The following is a 21463-nucleotide window of genomic DNA, read 5'->3' on the forward strand; positions in this document are numbered from 1 at the left end:
TAACATTTATCTTTCTGCAGGGAGGCATATCTTTAGGATAATTCTGAAAAATGGCATGACCATTAAGATTTGATTTCCAGCAAAATGTTGGCGAGACAACATTGCTAGAACAGGCCTGACTGCAAACAACTTCAATGTTTAATTTCCTGGAATTTAATGAGGGTACTTGATTTAAACTACTATTTATATCCCTAATGAAAGAAGCTTCTTCAAAACGATTACAGGATGATCTATAAACACAGGGATGTAGTCTCAAGTCATATTTTGATACCTTGAAGGACATGGCCCTGAGTGAGTATATCTAGGTGCTGGAGGCAACTATTATCCTTAGCTATAAGAAATATCACAATGCAACAAATATGTTATCCATCTTATTTACCTTAATTTGCAAAGCTACTGCCATTTTTTCTTATGACTGGTATGCAAGGAAAAAAAGTAAGTGTAAAATGCCACAGTTCCTATCAAACCATTTTAAAGACTGTTTTAAGTGCCTCATAATGTCCTTATTTTAAGTTAAAAGCGGTCAAAATCTCTCTGTCAATTGCCTCACAACCCGTTCTTTCCTCTCGTTGATTAAATATATATCTATATATCTTTTGCTCTCTTTAGATTGCTTCCCTCAAAATGCACTATTGAAAAAGGGAGATGGAAAGAAAGGAATACAATGGTTAAGCAATCTCATCATTTGGGGCTGGTTACTTATTGCTGTAAATTGGTGTAGGTTCAACGAAGTCACATGCTTATTTAGCTGGCTGTGGTATGGCTCATGATGCCAAGTGTGTCCTTGGTTCCTTTAAATTTACGACACTAACAAAGGCAAATTAAATCAGGTACCTGTTGTACATTCAGTTGCTACCTTACAATAGTCTTGCTTCAACAAATTCCCACCCCCTTCTCAGTGGGGGATAAATTTGGCCAGACTAGGAAGTGGATGGCCAACTCTTGACAGTGGAAGGGGAAGCCTCATGCCCAGATAAGCCAAGCCCTTCCTTGTCCCTCCAAATGCTCATGCACATGTGCTTCAGGGAGGGGAGAGGCTTCTTTGTCTCCCATTGGCCAGCTGGAGGGGGAGTAGGATTAAGGGAATGGATTACCTCTCATTGTCCCCTTCTCAATTTAGCTGTCCTACATGTCTGGGGCCCATCTTATTACTCCATCCTTCCTCTGTGTGATTAAGGTATACTGAGCTGCATTTCCAGGATGCTGTGGGTATGACAGATCACCTGATTTGAGATCAGGAAACAGTTTTTCCCAGTAGGGCAAAGTTAGCGGTGGTCTGGAGGGATTTTTGTCTCCCTCACAGCATTGTGGCAGCACAGTTTAGTTTAAAAGGAGTAAGGACAGAATTTTAACGTCAGGAGGAATATCAAAAGACTAATATGTTGCATATTGTTGTAAGCAGTGTCAGGATGAGCTCCACCCTGACATCTGGTGGTGAGGTGTGGCAAGTTGTGGAAAAGAACTTCAGGGGCCGATCTCATTTGCATAGGCACACCCACCACGCCTAGAATGAGACCATAGCTGCCCAAATGGTCACTTTGGCTGCTGTGGGATCCCCAGTGTCTCTGTTATTGGGGCAGGAAGAATAAATTGTTATTACCCTGATTATGGGAACTGTGCTTGGAACTGTACTTGGCCTTTTGTTACGATGGAGGGATTCACCATCATCTAAGTAGCACTCACTAGGCAAGGGTCATGGGTTCCAAAACTGTGTGAATGGAGAGAGGCTGGGGACAAGTATTAATACTTGGTGGCATGGGCCCCTTGGTGAGGGCCTTACATGCTGATTGCACTTCCTCCTCTCTCCACTGTGGAATATCAGAGCTAATTTTGATTTCATTAGAAGTCTAGTTATAGGCTGCTGAGCTCACTTTGGGCTGACAGTGCACTAGCACTGGGGCTCCCCTACTACAAGCTGAATTCACCTAAAAGCTGAAATCACTGAGTGTTGTGTTAAGCAGTGGGGGAGCCTGAAGATATATTGTGGAGCAGTTTGCGGGACGGCTGGTGAAGCAGTTCGACACGGCGCAGTGTGTGGATGGCAGGAACTGCTTGTGGGCCGTGGAGCTGAGTGAAGGAGTTCGTGGGGCGGCTGGCGGAGCGGAGCGCAGCTGAGCGAAGGAGTTTGTGGGGCGGCTGGCGGAGCGGAGCGCAGCTGAGCGAAGGAGTTCGTGGGGCGGCTGGCGGAGCGGAGTGCAGCTGCGCGAAGGAGTTTTGTGGGGCGGCTGGCGGAGCGGAGCGCCGCTATGGAGCTATGGGGCGGTCAGCTTCAGATCACGTAAGGTGCCTCTTACCCCCGTCCCATTTCCACTCAGGTTGGGAGGTAAAGCTCCGCCGATAAACTTTCGAACTCTGGGGCTGCCCTGACCAGGGACAGAGACTTTTGGGGCATTGGACTTTTGGGGTTGCTGGACTCAAGAACCAAAGGGAAAAGGGCATGCCCCAATTTGCCTGGGGTGGGGTTGCTTTTGCTCATGGGTTGTGTTATGAATCCGGTTGGTGGTGTTTCCCCAACATAATGCCACATTGTTTCTCTCTGTTATTAAAAGACTTTTGCTACACTCAGACTATGTGCTTGCGAGAGGGGAAGTATTGCCTCTTGGAGGCGCCCAGCGGGGGTGGTATATATTTGTCCCAGGTCACTGGGTGGGGGCTCGAGCCGGTTTGCATTGTGTTATTGGAATGGAACCCCTAGATATTGAACCCGGCCCTTGTTGCTGCCAACTCTGACGGGCAGAAGGGTTACATTGTGGTCAGTGTGGATGAAAGCTAAAAGGGTCAGCTCCCAGAGATAAATGAGCCTGGAACATGGCTGGGAAAGTGCTGTAAGGAGAAGGCCATACGTGAAGTCTCTGCAGACTGAGGTTCCCTGAGGGTTTCTTCTATCCCCCTTGTGTATATCCCACCCTACACTACACCAAATTAAATTTCAGAAACACCACTGAGAAGGTGTGTGTGTCTCTGTATGCGTGTGTGTAAATGCAGCCCACCCCCCTAGTTAAGTTAATAAAGTCTCACTCTTCTACTTAAATCCATTCCTGTGTCTGTCTTCTATTCGTCTGCATGTTCTGATCAAGCCCAGAGGCCAAACATGAGCAAAATTTTGTACAATGTGCTGTGCCTTAGTAAGAATTCAAAGTCTGTTTTTCATTTTGGGAGCAAAAGGTGTTAATGAGTCTCTTTCTAGTGCCTCCTAGAGATACAGTTAGGGAAGATAGACAATATTGTATGACTTAGTTACCAATCACCTGACATGAATAGTGAATCACAGACAGAACCATTTCATGAAAAAATCAATAGATTTAATTTATTTGCCTACACTATTGCACAAACAACTGAAAACCGCAAGCAAATTGACAGAAGTCACAACCTGCTTGTAGATCATTTACAAATGGAGATAGGGTTAAATTTTCTGGATACATTATTAATGAATAATTCTACCACCTCTAGAGCCTATTGAGCATCTCTGCATATCACAGAGTTCGCATTTGGCACTATTTGAAACAGTTCAGGAGAGACAGTTTATCTTGTGATGATGGCAAGTAACCCATCTTATTACTTAGCAATGAGCAAATCTCTAGAGAGAACATCAATATGGATAAACTCTGCACAAGGTGTACTAATCTGAACTGATTTAAAACCTTTTTGGTACAAAATAGGACGGAAATCTTGTGGAAATAGGCTTTCTTGTAAAGTTTTCAACAATTCCTGATTTGGGCAAGGTCAAAAGAAGAACAAAACAAAACTGGACTTAACTGAACCTTAAAAAAGTTTGGATCCCAACTGGGAATGGAGGCTCAAGTTGATTATCTTTTCTGGATCTACCTATTCATATATGTAATCTCTCAAATCATGCTATCTTTGTAGAATTGGATGGTAATCACAATACCAAATACCTCTGTTAACAAAAGCTGATTGAACATTCATAAAAAGGAGATGTAATTTCACTATTGAAAATTACTCAAATATAAATAGCATGGTGTGCTGTATATGCATAACCTGAGTGTGGGAAAAACAGAGTTGTTACTGACACTTGTTTAAAAAAAGTCAATATTTGAAATCATTAAAGAATAATTTTTTGCCAGAACAGAATAAGGGAAAAATCTTATGATGTGATAATCCAAGCAAAACTTCTTGAAATTAGGGGACATGAAATCCATAATTGTAAAGAATGCTATAGCAACATAACATCTTTTAGTGTTTGCTACAAACTATACAGCTTGTTTAGAAAATGCAGTACTGAAACACAATCAAATCTAAGAAGTTTCATATCAGTATCTGTTTGGAGACTATAGCTAAGAGCAGATATCTAAAATAAAGCCTTAGCAATATCCAAAAAAACAATGCACAAATGCCTCTTCAGAGGAAAAAAAAAAAACAAAGAAGAGAAATAAATTGCTATTGAAAAATTGAATTGTTACAATTCATTTCAGTCAGCAAAATAAGTTAGGAAATCCACAAAACAGGCTTCTTTGTCTTTTCTATGAATTCAGCAAAAATGTGTGTCTTTAAGGAAGAAAATAATTACCTACCTAAAAAGAAAAAAATGTACCTAGCTCTCAAGGTCAGATGAGTGAATGACTCTGGATGTATTTTGTTTGAAGGTCATTAAAAAAAAGTAATTGGTAAAAATGTTCTTAATTTTGTGAATGGATTTAAACTGTTGACTAACCATTGTTACAATGCAGGGCAACTGCACCTGTAACCCACTCTTTGGTCCCTCAAAGGGCATCCATTCTAGGCTCCAGGCTCCACAATCATCACTTCTCCTTGGCCATCTGTCTCTCTTCCGATCAGGGTTTTTCCAGGCTGCACAGTTCCCTGCTCACCCTGTGATAATCCCAGCAAGCCAGACTGCCTAAACAGGCCAGCATCTATTCCAGGGGTATCCAAACTTGGTTCACAGCTTGTTCAGGGTCAGTCCCTGGTGGGCCACGAACCGCAGCCACTGGGAGCTATGAGCCATCGTACCTGCGGACGCTCAGGTAAACAAAGCATCTTGCGGCCTGCCAGGGGTTTACCCTGAACCAAGTTTGGGAACCCCGATCTATTCTTTGCTTTCTCTTGAAAGGCTATGAACAAATCAGTTCTTTTTAAGCAAGCATATTTATTCTTAAGGTAAAAGCACTGTAGAGAAGACATTAAAATAATAAAAGAAACTACATGCATGCTAAGAAGCTTACCAGAGATCACCCTGATGTCTCCACAATGGTCTCTGGCAGATATCAATCCTTCCAACCCTTCCCTAAGAATTAGGTCCCTCCCCTTGGACAGAAGATCCTGGCAATTTGCTAGATCAGAATGAAGGCCCTGAGTCAGTTTAAACTCAGACTGTTTATCAACAAGTCCTTTCTTTACCTGTTGGATTCTGGATAATCTACTCTGAACTGGTAAAGGCAGCCTACCCAAGAAGTGGTACCTCTCTGGAGGTGTTGCAACATGTGGGAATTTATCTAGTTATCCCCCACTGTTCTTAGTTCCTGGAAGACGTGTGGTCCACCTTTCCCATGGAAGAATATACAGTTCCTATCCCACAGTGATAAACAAACTTAATACAGTTAGATCTCTCAAAGATATTGCAGGAAAATGCTATATTTATCACAGCAATTACCAATTCCATGAAATTCTGAGTAACAAATGTACTCTAGAGCAGTGGTTCTCAAAGCCGGTCTGCCGCTTGTTCAGGGAAAGCCCCTGGTGGGCCGGGCCGGTTTGTTTACCTGCCGCGTCCACAGGTTCGGCCAATCGCGGCTCCCACTGGCTGCGGTTCACCGCTCCAGGCCAATGGGGGCTGTGGGAAGGGCGGCCAGCACATCCCTCGGCCTGCGCCGCTTTCTGCAGCCCCCATTGGCCAGGAGCGGTGAACCGTGGCCAGTGGGAGCCGCGATCAGCCGAACCTGCGGACGCGGCAGGTAAACAAACTGGCCCGGCCTGCCAGGGGCTTTCCCTGAACAAGTGGCGGACCGGCTTTGAGAACCACTGCTCTAGAGTAGCCTCCAGGCTCATAAGACAGCCACAAAGATCTGTCTTGGGGTCAAGAAATTACAAATGAGAACGTTTTGACAACTTTTTACAACCCCCCCCCACCCCTCCCCCGGCCAACCAACCTACACTGCGTGCTCTTTGGCCATAGCTGAGGAACTTTCTATGTAAGGAATATTTAATGATCTTTTCAATTGATCTCACTTTCCCTTTGGAAGCTAGTAGCATATATTTGGGACTAATACTGTGAGGCAATATTGCATGTTTAAGATGTCAAGACTTTCTATGGGCCTCTGTACTTCTTTTGCTCTCTGGGGAGGCTGCAATGTGGAGAGGAGGGACTTTTCTGTGGCATGAGTGCACAGGCGCTACCTCACCTGTTTTCTAAAGGTGATGCCTTTGAGTCTGTCCTACACAGACTGACACAAATAAACGTGTGGAGGGTGCGCTGGGGTGGGTCATAGGCCCTATGATTACATGGATCCTGCCGACTTACAACTCCAGGCAAGTGCAATAAAGAAACTATTAGAGACTGTTCCAGCTGTGGTCACTGCTGCAGGGAGTATGTACCCATGTGGATTGTGGCTCCCCAATTTGCCAAAAAAACCAACAACAACAAAAAAAAAACCTCACATGCATAAGTCCTTATTGCTCGGATTCATGCAGGTGAAGAAAATTTACTCTATGGGCCTGCTTTTACAGATGTGGGCTAATTTCTGAGGCACAGATTTTCAGCTGAAACTGATGTCCAGTAGTGGTTAGTCTAAAAAAAAAAAAAATAAATAAAAAAATCAGGTAGATAGATATCTAAGGAACTTCCATTGACCACACAATTATTCATTACCACAAAATGGATTTGATGCCCCTTTTGAAATCAGGTCTTAAGTTACTGTAGTCAACATTTCAGGGCTTATTTTTTTAAAAAATGAGAGTGGACTAAAAACAGCTGAGTCTATAGTTTATGTGCCAGAAAAGAATTATGTGGGTTAGCAGTTGAGCAGTCAAACTATAACACTCCCACACTCACAGAACAGTACATTTCATTCCTTTTCTAATTCCTTCCCTAGTGTGACTCTTAAACTGTAACTGTGGAGTTGTCACTCTGACTGACAGGCATAGTTGATTGTTTCCATAGGAATATGTCTAAATGCAGATTATACTTTCTGATGAGTAACTCAAAGTAGCTGTAAATACCATCCAATAAAAAGTTATGGCTAGTGATGAATTCAGATGATTTCCAGAGTTAGGACTGAATTTTTGGGAAATAGTGCCATAAGTAGCTCCCACATTAACATTTGCTGAGGTTTTTTCTTTTTCTTCTCCTAAACATATTTTTGAGAAAGTGTAAGAATCACTTGGGGATACCAGTTTCTATAGCATCCTCATTTAAAGACAAGATCCAAACATTCACCTGCCACCATGAAACTCTAGTCACTCGCACCCTTTCCTGTGTGTTTTTCTCTTAAACAAGAATAATATATATATATATATAAAGAAAGAAATATATATTACTTTCTTTCTGCCACTCCCAACTCCAGCATTTAGGCTCTTAAGGATGACATGTGATGTTTAGTGTATTCTTTGTAGATTTCTTTGCTATTGCATTTTGTGCATTATGTCACAGTGGATTAACAAAACTTTAAGAAAAGAAAACTGCTGGGGTAAGCAAAAGTTTTAGCTTGGGGTGGTGGGGCTTGCTGGCAGCTTGATAAGCTCCTTGGGTCTGGGACTGTCTTTTTGTTCTGTCTTTGTACCATGCCTAACATAAAGGGATCCTGGTCAATGACTGGGGCCCCAAGCAACTACTGTAATACAAACAATAATAACTGGAGGGATTTTTCAGGCACTTGAATAATGTTGCCTTGAAAATGATAAATACTGGACATCAGATCATATTGTCATGTCTCTTAACCCTCCCAGAAGCAAGATGCAAAATGTAGGGAAATATCAGAAGACTAGCAAACTGATGGCAACACAATCTATTTTCCCCCCTTCCTCCATTGCACACACAGTTTTCAGAGCTCAGACGTAGGCGCTCTGAACAGCATTTGGCAAGGAATACCACCTCTGTTAATTCTCAGCATGCAGGCAGGCTCTTTATGCTGTGTAAGTGGTGTCAAATTAAAAACAGATAACTCATCAAGCATTCTCAGGCTGGGTGATAGATCTAATTTAGCAGAAATCAGGGTGACCGAACTGGAAACAACAAGCAGCCCTTTCATGCAGAATTATCAAAGAGAACAGAATGATACTGGGTAAAAGGACTTCCTGGAAATGTGTTTCATACTAAGAAGTGGAGACTGCAAAGCATACACTAACGGGCCAGGAGGAGCAGGACCTTATTCTTCCTAGCCCCTCTCTGAAGAGTGATTGCCAGGAGCTTTATCCCTAGGTTCAGAGGTTTCTATATGCATAGAGAAAGCATGCTGGATTCCCACCCAGAAAATGGATTAGCAAAAAGTACATAAGCGAACAGCAACCTGATATTTTCCATAATGGAAATAGGATATTTGCAGAAAGATGAAAGCACAAGGAAATCCTCCAGACAAAGGGTCTTTAAAAATAGGCCAAGAGAAGGAAAATGGTCCCCATTAAATCCTCTCACCAAGAATTTGTTACTGATGCAAGTTATCGTTACTGTAATGCAGCAGGGGCCAAAGATAGCTGGATAACATGATAATCACCTCCTGGTAGATCAGAAGTCATGTCAGGGCATCCTCGAGTGCCAAAGGAACCAGATAAATAGATTTTTAAAAAGTAACACTTCTAATGTAATTGACTGGGTAAGAGGGAGCATTGCAGACTAACCCATCACAGGGACTATTTGAGAAAGATGGTACTACCAATGTGAATAAAACTGGCATACTCTGGAACACAGTGTGCATGGATTTTCATCTAATTAGAACCATTATTTTCATCTGGCTTACTCCACGCTTCAGTTTACATTTTTTTCTTAATCATTTTAAAAAGCAGCTGCAGTGGGTGGGTCCGTGAAAAATATCATAACTACAAAATTTCTGATTTGTCACCTGTCACGCTATTGTCTGTGGTTGAAGTATAGTTCTTACTTCTTCCTAATCTATAGTTGGGTTCAAGCCCTTGGACATGGGTCATACATAACTCCTGCTCCGATGGGTTTTGACACCACTGTTTTTGCCTCCACTGTCATCAAAGTATAGAGGAAAGAAATGTTCCTACTACATCTGCCGTTGCTTCTTATTCTCCACATTTTTCTTCTGAGAGATGACCCTGAGCTGCAATGTTTAGATCTGGATCCTAACTTTCCAACGTTTGGAAGTGTTCACTATCAGGACTTTGGTTTGAATCTTCCTCCCATGCTCCTTCCCTCTTAAATGTCTCTTTTTTGTTGCAGCATGTTGTACCAATAAAATAAAAACCAGCAGGATCTTATTAAAGGGAAAAAGGCAAAACACCACATTTATTGTGAATACAGAAAGAATCATAGTAAGCAGTTAGTTATAGCTATAACATTCCATTCAATCTCATATTTATTCACACATTCATTCATACAAACACACACACAGGTTCTGCAAGGTTGTTATCATAGTTACCAGCCTTAGAGTTGCTCATGCCAAGCCACTGGCCAGGTGGCCTGGACATGAGGAGGGAACAGGGCCTTGTCAGATGCTCATCTGATGCTCCTGGAAGTTGGTTTGCAGAATCAGACCCCAAAGTTCTCACTTTTTAGAGTCTATTTTTATAGGAATTTCTTCCTATGCCAGTCTATGGGAATTGCTTCATCATGCTGTTGCTGAATCAATCAGCAGATAGCACATTCCTGACGGCTCCAAGATGTTATCTTGTTCTTTGGTTCTCCCATCCTTGAGGCTGTTGGGTGGATTCCAGTCTGCCCTCCGGGGGGGGGGGGTCCTCTGGTTATTTCCACTTGATGCCTTCTTCAGCCGATGGACACTGGATTCTTAGGCTGGCACCTCCCTGATCATTCAGTTATTATCCACACCAAGCATTCATCCACATACATCCTCTATCTCTATTTTAATCACAATGGTTAATACAACAAAAGGGTGGGGAGTCTCTGGGTGCTGTTTCTGTTGTTAGAGTATTGCTTTGAGTCTCTCTCTCTGTGAACTGCTTTGAGAACAGACTCTGTCTTAGAATGTACTAACACAATTAGCAGCTTGCAAGTTTCACATATAGAGGGAGAGAAACAGTACCAAAAACCAAGAGACCTCTTAATTAGTAATACCCTGGAATTTAAACTCTGGGGAATCAAACTCATTTGTGATTTTAATACAGAACTTCTTTAATATGATCCAACAAGCATATTGTGACAATAACACTTATTCTCTGAGCTTCTGTTTTCTCTTACAACTAAATAAACACACACACACACACACACACCTGTTTTTGGTCATTTTAAATTGCAGTCTCCTCAAGGAAAGGACTTTGTCTCCCTATATATCTGTATAGTAGCCAGCATATTTGGATGCTAATGTAACATATTATTAGACATTCAGAATGATTTCTTAAGATAGGAAAATAATTGTTATGTTGCCTCTACTCTTTGTATGCCTAAATGTATAGGACTCTTCTGACTTTGAAAATCAGGGACCAGTTGAACAGAGCACACCATACTGGCAGAGCAACTGACTTTGAAATACTGCAGCATGTGTTTCCCTTGCCCGGTGCAGTAGCAGGAGAGTCAGAGACTGTGTTCCTAATTGAAAAGTAATATGTACATATTTCAAAAATATTGTACATCATGTTTTCATGCTAGGGGGAATAGAACAACAGTCCTGATTCCTCCTTCAGTGGCCTGTTCACATCCTCCTTTGTTAATTTAGCAGCAGTATGTGATGGTCAAGTAACATGTGCCCTTCTCTTCCACCATTACTACTTTCTATGGTTGTCTGAAGTTTTTTCCAGCTCTGAAGAACAGGACAGCATGTCTCCTAAGAAAACATATGATCTAATAGAAGTGAGCTGTAGTTCACGAAAGCTTATGCTCAAATAAATTGGTTAGTCTCTAAGATGCCACAAGTACTCCTTTTCTTTTTGCGTATATTTTAAATGTGCTCCATATATTTAAAAAGGATGGCAAATAAGTGGCAGTTAATTAAATGCTGGCACTAGAATCAATGGAATAATTTTAATAGAAGTGATTTCAAATGTTAGATCCACAAGAACAACAACAACAAAATCCTTCCCATCTTCTGAAATGAAGCCTAAAAACAAACGCAAAAACTTTGCTCCATTAAGGTCATGATTAGCATGAAGTCCACAAATGAGGCCTGTTATGGAGTTAATATAGACACAGAACTTCATGTGCAGTATTAAATAATTTCAGCAAATAAATATATGTTTAAATTAACTAATCTATTTATTTAAGAAAATATAGATTTAGTTTTTTTTCTATTTAAATTATTGCTAGACATTAAGTTCATATAAAAATAGAACCTGCTTTATATATTCAAGGATGGATCAACTACTGTTTTTCACGAGTCATAAACCAATTAACTGAAGGAAGGCAAAAAACAAGTAAGGATACCATGTTGCAAAGGAGAAAAAAAAAAACACCTCAATCAGAATGGAGTAATAAGTAGAATGACAATTTACTTATGGAAGGATAATTCTCATCCAGCAAGCGAGGGAGAGAGGCCTATTGAGAATATAAATAAGGCATATCAAATACCTCTTGATATATCAGAAGAAATTTTTGTCTTATCAGATAATGAACTTGTTTTTTGTGATGAGAATGATAGTTAATCCATTACTAATGGTGATGAGAATAATAATGAGAATGCAACTGCATTGGAAGTATGTATTGTGTCCTAGGTGGAAGAGAATCCATAAATTCAAGGCAGGAATAAAATTTAACAGTCAGGATAATGTAGTAATAGAAACATAATAACTTAAAGATAAAGTGAAAAAATTGAGAACATTAATATTGAGATGCTAAAAGAAATAGACAAATGTAAGTCATTTATTCACAATCTCACCTAATTAAGATTTGGAATGAAGTATTAGGCGCTGTTCCTGCAGATGCTTACACATACACAAAATTAAGCATGTGAGTAGTCTCATTGACTTCACAGGGATATTCACATGCTTACAGTTAAGCATGTGCTTAAGTGTCCAGAGATCTTACATTGGAGCAAATGTATAAAAATTGTTAAATAAACAGGGGGCCATAATGCTTTTATTAGTAGTGCTTGAAAAACATGTTTAAACCTTTGTATCAGAGGTAGAGAATTCAGAGGGCCAGATCATCAGGTGATTTACCAGGTGATCTGGCCCCCAGTCTGCAAAGACATTGAAAAGTTGATTTTTTAACTATTAATGAGTCAAAATGACAAAATCCTGGATGCCTTCTTTTCCATCCACCAAGAAAATGGTAGCTTCCTTTTCTGCAGAAGCAGGACTCCTCTCTACTTAAAAGGCACAGTACACAGAAAACAAATAATAAGCGATATTATTTAGGGAACCCTGTAATTATTGTGCCAGTATGGTATATCAGACTTTTCATGCAACTTATTTAACTTATTACTACATACTTCAGTAATATAACCATATAGTAGCAAACTATGTATTTATTTCCTGCTGGTATACTGTTGTCAATACGTATTTGATCCCAGAATATAACAAAATCCAGTTGTGTCCTATTGTTTGCTGATATTGATCATTTGTAAAACTAATATAAATGTCATTAAAAATTCTTTTGAAGTGAACCTCTTAATCTGATACATTTAGGTAACGCCAAATGCTTGCCACTGTCTGAAATAATCCTTTTGCCAGTGTTTGAACTGAGTTATTTGTAAAAGGAGATGGATAAAGCCTTTACAGAAATATCTTCTTCTGGGTTATATTTTTTAGTTTTAAATACCTGCATTTTGGTGCATTCCAAAGGCAAAAAAAAAAAAAAAAGTTCTCTTCTGGAGGATTTTTGTAGCCAAGGATAAAAAGTTATTTGTGGCACAATTGTTCAGCAGTATCCATAGAAGGGGCTGGTCTCCACTAGAGGAGAAGATCTGTTTCATAAGATCTGTTTCTTTATCTGGTGGTGATGGGCACTATCAGGACAGGATTGTATTCCCAACAGCCCAATACCACCTTATTTCAATGTGACTGGTTTGGAATGTGAGGATATGACCGTTCACTTCCTAGTTTATGGCTGCCCTTGTTGCTTAGTCAAAGGCCTTAGCCTAAGAAAAAAGCCTCAGACTATCCTAGGGAGAGAAGGCCCATACACAGGCAGACTTGTGGCTTTGATTCTTGTGGTTTTATAACTCTGTAACAAGCTAAGTGATAAAAATACACCTAACCTCTTAAAGTATAGGCCTTTACAGGCAGGCCTGCATATCTATATTCTAACACACCCTATTGCATCAACCTATAGCAGCCAAAGCCATAGTTTCAACTGGACACTCCAAATGCACCTGTCAAGGTTCCTCCCCCACTTTGAACTCTAGGGTACAGATGTGGGGACCTGCATGAAAACCTCCTAAGCTTACTTTCACCAGCTTAGGTTAAAACTTCCCCGAGGTACAAATTAATTTTATCCCTTGTCCCTGGATCTCCACTGCCACCACCAAACTCTAACTGGGTTTACTGGGAAACGTAGTTTGGACATGTCTTTCCCCCGCAAAATCCTCCCAACCCTTGCACCCCACTTCCTGGGAAAGGTTTGGTAAAAATCCTCACCAATTTGCATAGGTGACCACAGACCCAAACCCTTGGATCTGAGAACAATGAAAAAGCATTCAGTTTTCTTACAAGAAGACTTTTAATAGAAGTAAAGAAATCCCCTCTGTAAAATCAGGATGGTAGATACCTTACAGGGTAATTAGATTAAAAACATAGAGAATCCCTCTAGGCAAAACCTTAAGTTACAAAAAAAGACACACAGACAGGAATAGTCATTCCATTCAGCACAGTTCTTTTCTCAGCCATTTAAAGAAATCATAATCTAACGCATACCTAGCTAGATTACTTACTAAAGTTCTAAGACTCCATTCCTGTTCTATCCCCGGCAAAAGCAGCATACAGACAGACACAGACCCTTTGTTTCTCTCCCTCCTCCCAGCTTTTGAAAGTATTTTGTCTCCTCATTGGTCATTTTGGTCAGGTGCCAGTGAGGTTACCTTTAGCTTCTTAACCCTTTACAGGTGAGAGGATTTTTTCCTCTGGCCAGGAGGGATTTTAAAGGGGTTTACCCTTCCCTTTATATTTATGACAGCACCATTCTTCTGAGAATGGAAAATGCATTTGGGTCCTGATCCTGCATGACTGAAGTGAATGGGAGCTCTGCCATTGATTCAATGGGTGATTCCTAAATGAATTTAACCACAGAATATCTGCAAATGGATTTTAACTTTCTTGAATACAATTGTTTGAAAATTTATGTTTTTTTACTCTTTGGATTTGAAAACAAAAATCAACCCAGGATGCTTACTTATGACTAGTCCAGGGATCATCAACCTTTGGCATATGGCCCGCCAGGGTAAGCCCCCTGGCAGGTCGGGCGTATTTGTTTACCTGCCACGACCGCAGGGTCGGCAGATTGCAGCTCCCACTGTCCACGGTTCGCCACTCCAGGCCAATGTGGGCTGCAGGAAGCGGTGCGGGCCAAGGGATGTGCTGGCCACCACTTCCCACAGCCCCCACTGGCCTTGAGCAGTGAACCGCGGCCAGTGGGACCTGCAATCAGCCAACCTGGCGGGCCACATGCCAAAGGTTGCCGATGTTAGATGTTTTAACAGACACTTGTGGAGAGAATACTTACATGTGTGAATTTAATGTTTGTTTTCTGGGAATATTTATGCCAGTTAATTTCAGTTTCACAAATGTTTGCAGAAAGTGAACACAGAAGAGATAACTTTATCAAGGCTTGTAATTCATTTAAAATATCTAACATATTCCTGCTGGAAGTGTTGTATTATTTCCCCCTTCTAATAATTACCTTTCTTTTATTCTTTTCAAAATGTTTACATGATGTTTTTAGAATAATGAAATAAATGGATATATTGTTTTACAGTTAGAAATACAAAATGCAGATTTACTGAACTCCAGTTTCCCACAAACATTATTTTAGTCAGGTAAATCTATTAACATTTATTCTCTGTAAAGTTGACATTCACAGATATTTATGGAGATGATTTTGAGTGAAACAGGCTTGCATTAAGTAAAACCTTAATTTAGAGCCAGAGTCTGCCAATCATATGATTTGTCTTCACTTCACAGTTAACTTGAATATTTACAAGCATGTTACTCCTTTGGAGCTAGCCTAGCTTCAGTGAGAATAGCCACATTGCAAAATAACACTAGAGCTGCTTTGTCTACATTGTTGATGCACTTATCTTTGTGAGGTGTGAGGACTTTTGAGGGCATATCCCTTGGTTCTTTGTGGTGTAACAACCTGAACTGTTCTATGAATTCTTTCTGGTGAATTGTGGGGGAATTTGTCTGAACTGCCTAGGTACATGGGAGGGAATTGTGGGAAGGCAGTGGAGGATTAGTCACACTCAAGTTGACACACTGTACAGTAGTCATGTTAGTAGCTGACAAATTGTGCTAACTTGAGCGTATATCCCCTGACAAGGAGTCAACTGGTGCTCAAAGTACCACCACACTTGAATTAAGAGTTTGTGTGTGTGCACAGGACTCAACTGAGTGGCAACTTTCTAGTTATAATTCAAGTTAAGTTTGAAATGAAGACTAGCCCTTGCTCAGATTAGGTAGTACCTTACACAAAAGATGTCACATTTTATAACCCTGTAAGTGTCCCATTTATAATCAGTGGGATGACTTCCAGAGTAAGATATTATTTAATGTGAGTAAGGGTGGCACAATCTGGCTATTAGTCAGGCAAATCTGCTGCATATATATTTAATTTTATATTTTGACACTTCAAAAAATTTAAGTAAGGGAACATTACAGTATAAGGTAGGGGGAGCTACGTGATCCATTGGACAGGGGGCTGGACTGGGATTCTGGAAAACTTGGTTTCATTCCCAGCTCAACTACTGGTCATAAAAGTGATCTTGAGAGAGCATTTCACAACTCAATGCCTCAATTTTCCCATGAGTAAAATGTAAAGATTTAATAATCTACAGATGGAAAATGCTATATAAGAGCTATGTATAATTATTATTACTTAAGCACTTGCCTATTGACCACATAGCTCCCTCATCTATTAGGTGCTGAATACATAGATTTCAGTGGTAGTTCTATGCTCTTAGCATCTCACCGGTTCAAGTTCCAAGAGCTGAAAAGAAGTATAAAATAGTTTGGCTTCTCTCTAAACTAGAGCAGTGATATTCTAAAAATGCTGAAAAATATTTAAGAGCATACAATGGTTACCCAATTCCTAGCAGCTGAACCAGGGAACGAGCCTTAAGGGATCTATATAGTAGCTGACCTATACCCTAAATATCAAAAGTGTATTCATGTTTTGACGGATCAAGGTATCAGCTTAATGCAAGAAGATTCCCCTGGTAAAAGAATGCCATTTTTTAGGCATCCACCCCCTCTTTTTCAGTGACACACTACTGGAACATATTCCTTACTTAGCTCAACCAGATTTAACAACAAAAAACATGTAAGCTGTGTGTTCATGGATTGATATTGAATGCAGTTAAGAAATGGTTCTTCTTATGTAGATTTCTGTAATTAAAACAAAGAGGAACAAAACCCTACAATTAACAGTTACAAGTAAACTGTAATTTTTCAAACTCCTATACTCATTTTGATTATTATCCACTGCATATCAGAGACTGGCCTACTAGCTATAAACTCTGCCTTAGGGAGCAGGGGGGGTTTATTTGATGAATTGAAGTGTCATTTTCTGTGACCTCTAGACAGCAGAGATGAAAGCTGTATTGTCAAGGTAACATAGGCACCATGTAGCTTTATTACCACCAGAGACATAACTATATTAACTTCATACAGCAGGAAAGATTGAAGGTTACACCACCACCAAGATATATCCTATGAAACATCCTTATTTAGCAATAGCTTTGCACAAAACGTATTTCAGCTTAATGTCTCTGATATCCATGCCTATCCACTGAACAAGAGAGGACACATATTTTGCTAATATGAACTTCTGACCAAGTGTGACTGAAGTTATTTAATGAGGAAAAAGAATAACCTATTTTTTTTAAAATCTAGGCTTTTGCCTACCGCAACTTGTAAGAAATATATGCCTCAGCTAGCAATTTGTATATGTAATGTTTTGTAAAAAACGAAATAAGCAGCAAGTAATTAACCATGCATGTTGCATTTATGGAAGTGACTATATACATGGTTAGCACTGTGTGGGCCATGTCCACCAATTCCCTTGCCTGTACACAGGAATAGGAGATTTCTGGATCCTCCAGCTCAAGATCGTGCAGAGGAACATGATTTGTAACCATTGTGGTGGTGCTGGGGATTGAACCCAAGAAAGGCACTCTGGGTGCATATCCTGCTTTGACATCCAATTATTTTGTTTGGACTTTTGTTTTTTTAAAACCAATGACACCTGTAGGAAAGAGATGGAGGAGCTCAGGAGGAGGGTGTTTGTCATAAGTCCAGAGTTGCAGGAAAAGTGAGAGCATGGGCTGTTCCATGCCTGGCAAGTTTAGTGAGCATGCTCAGTAATACCAGGAGAGCACAAAGGAGTATTATCATGAGAAAAGATGTAGGCTACTTTTATAGGAACTGTGCATGCTCACGTGTAATAGTATTCAGAGTAACAGCCGTGTTAGTCTGTATTCGCAAAAAGAAAAGGAGTACTTGTGACACCTTAGAGACTAACCAATGGCCCACCTGATGATCACTTTAGATAAGCTATTACCAGCAGGACAGTGGGGTGGGAGGAGGTATTTTTTCATATTCTCTGTGTATAAATAAAGTCTGCTGCAGTTTCCACGGCATGCATCCGATGAAGTGAGCTGTAGCTCACGAAAGCTCATGCTCAAATAAATTGGTTAGTCTCTAAGGTGCCACAAGTACTCCTTTTCTTTGTGTAATAGTATGTGACTGGATAGTTATAATGTGTGCAAAAACTGTGACAGGACAAGGCACACATATGGCATATATATCAAAGGGTTTCAAAGAAGAAAATGTGTTTTAAATCAAATGTCCCAAAACTAGTGTGTGTGTGTCTGTGTGTGTGTCTGTGTGTGTGTTATCCTCCACAACTCTGTAATTTGTATGAAAAATCTAGGCAAGATGATCTGTCCTTAACACTCATATTTAAGGGACTGGGTAATATGGTCTACCTGTTCTTTGTTGTTTTGCTACAGTTTGAGGAAAGGTTATAGATAGGTAACATAATTGATTGGGTAAATACTACACTATCGTGCTCATAAAACTGATTTGAGTTGCTAGGCATGGCTAGTTCAAGATTTAGGCAAATATTTATACTCAGCTTTGTGATTGGGGTAAAGATTATACAAATCTGCTTGTAACTAAGTGTATATGTGGTATATTGAGGGGTGGAATAAATCAGTAAACAAAGGCATGCTGTTTGTTTCTCACACTAATGTCAGCAGTGGAAAAGGGGAAAGTGATTTTGGAAAAAAAAAATCACATTACTTCTGTTTTGCAGGTTTTGACCTGGTCCCATTTTATATTTACCACAATCTTTTTTTTAATAGAAATTTGTATCAACATTTTTATCAAAATCATTTTTAAAATATTTTGTTTACCAAAAGCCTGGTTTATAGTGAGAAAACATAGGTTATTGGTTAAAAACTACCCTCTATACTGACTTCAGTAAAAGTTTGGTAAAGAGTATCAGAGAAAATGAGAAAAATAGAAAATTTTGATAATGTTAAAAACTTTTCATGACAAATTTGAATTTTTTGAAGAAGAAAAAAAAGCAATTTTCAGTTTTAAAAAATGTTGTGACACAAATTTGGATTGGCTCTAGCCCTCAGCATTTTGATCCCCATATGCCAATCCCTTGCAGTGGAAGTTAAGTCTCCATAGAGTCTGATGTTAATCAAGCTTTTGCTTCGAGTAAAGGGTAGGAACTGTAGATCTTCCAGTGTTAGGTAACCCTCTTTCTTGGAGCTATGCTAATTGAGACCAGCTGCAGCATTAAAACAACTTATCCTAGTTGACCCCTCTTTACTTAGTCCTTTCTCTCCAGAGCTGGGAGAGGTCAGCCACCATCCTTCCCCTGCTGGTGTCCCTACATGTTATGAGAGAGGAGGCCACATATATGGTGCCCTCCTTCCCAGGGCTTGTGACAGTTGGCTAGGAAAGAAGGGAGCATAAAACAGCAGCATGGGTCTTCCCCAGCATTAACTGTTTCCCCCAGGACCATCTTCCTCTCTCCTAATACCTGTCTCTGCTCTTCTTCCATAGGCCTTCATCCACTCAACATAACCCTTAGAGGGGATAGTTACCTTATTACACAGAACTTTAGCTATATTGGGCTGATGTCAATGAGAAAACTTACATTGAAACATAAATCCCCATTACAGGTAGAGGCACAGATACGATCCTGCTCGCACTGTATGTGACTTCCCCCCCAACCACCTTCCTGAAACTTTTCTGCGTTTTCATTTAGGGCTAATCCTTCCCTCCCATATGCATGTGTATTAAGGTTATGATTTTACAGTGTGCATAGCCACCTGCGCATTCTTCTGGAAGAGCAGGTTGAATTCTTGAGGTCACAGTGAAGAAATCTCCATCCTCTCCTTTTACAAGAACAGTTGTATTCATAATGCGGACTTAAAACAGAGGACTCTTTTGGCATAAGCCTTGATTCACACAGAGTTTGTCTCATTTAATAAGGACAAGACAGCTGTATCCTTAATGGAAATACAATGATATTATGCCTCCAAGAGAAGCACCAAAAATAGATTTAACACCTTCATCTGGCCGTCCCAAGTGAATCTCATATTCTTTGTCTGTTTTACATGTACAGTGCCTGTTCCCATCTGTCCTGTGCAATGCCAATGGCACTGTCAGCATTAACAAATAATTAATAAGTTGTGCCGGCCAGAGAACAGAGGGAGAAATAGTGAATTTTCTAAATTTTTTTCTTGCTTTTATCAAAAAAAGTCAATATTTTCTCCCCCTCTCCCGAGTTTCTGCTGATATGTGAAAAAAAAAATCCAACCTGCTCTAATAACACAGAATAGAAATGAAAAAAATAAATATACAAAATTCTCTCCTAGGGAACCCAAGACCATCAAATCATCTTTGTTTATGTTCTGAATTTGGAAAGATACAGGATGATATATTCATATCTTAAATTGATAATGAAATACTTTCTAGTGCATCAGTAACTATGGAAGTTGTAAAAAAGGAACCATTGAAATTAAATACTTTTTAATCAGAAGGCCCAGATAACTTGCAACCAAAGTATTAAAAATAGTTGAGGAGATCTCTGAAACATGATTATTAATTTTTAACAAATCTTAGAACAGTGGGGAAATTCCAGAGAACTGGAGAAAAGCTAAAGTTATGCCAATATTTAAAGATAGTAAGTGGGATGACTTGGGTCATAAATGATAGGCCATTTAGCCTGACATTCATCCCAGGTTAAAATCATACTGAGGTTGATATAGGATACAATTAATGAGGAATTAAAGAATGGAACATAATTAATATCAATCAACTTTATTTTATGGACAGCAAGTCATCAAACTTGGTATATTTTTTGATCAGATAGCAACTTTGGTTGATAAAGATAACTGTGATAGAATGTCATGTGGGAATAAGTCTAATTTAAAAAAAAGACGCACTATCCACAATCAATGAAGCCCATATTAAATGGATTAAAAAGTGATTAACTGATAGATCTCAAAAAGAAACAGTAAATGTACAACCGTCATCCTATGCAGGTGTTTCTAGTTGGGTCCACCAAGGGTCTGTTCTTGGCACAATGCTCTTCAACATCTGGAAGAAAATATAAAATAATTCCTGGCAAAATTTTCAAAACTTGGTGGAGCAGTTAGTAATGATGGGGACATGTCAGTTATAGATATTGAGCTGGATCACTAGAGAAGCTGGGCTTATTTGATCAATATGCATTTTAACAGCCATATACAAGGTCATATATCTAGGAACAAATTACACGGAAAGCTGGTCGAAAATATTCTTACAAAACAGTTTCCCATTCAGAAAAGTACTGCTTTGACAGAATCAAAATCTTCCATGGAAATGTAAGAATTCCACAGAAACTTTAAATCAGAAGCAGATACATCCCACCCACTCTTCTTTCTTGGTTTCCCTTAATCCCATTAGCTAGCCAGCCAGCTGGCAAGCTTGCTCCCAGGCTTCCTGGTTTTCCAACTGGTGAGCTGCCAGCTAGCCAGTTCCCTCGCATTCCACTTCACCAGCTCCTTAGTTGGTTGTATAGCGAGACACAGCCCCCACGTACCCTGCTGCATGTGCCCCTCTTCCCCCACCCCCCATCGACTCCCCCCTTTGCTCTTTTGAATGCAGTCTGTATCTAGGTTTCCTGTCATGTCATTACCTTGCTCTTGAAATGTGATTT

This window comes from Lepidochelys kempii, chromosome 1, assembly GCF_965140265.1.
Source record: "Lepidochelys kempii isolate rLepKem1 chromosome 1, rLepKem1.hap2, whole genome shotgun sequence".
NCBI lineage: Eukaryota > Metazoa > Chordata > Testudines > Cheloniidae > Lepidochelys > Lepidochelys kempii.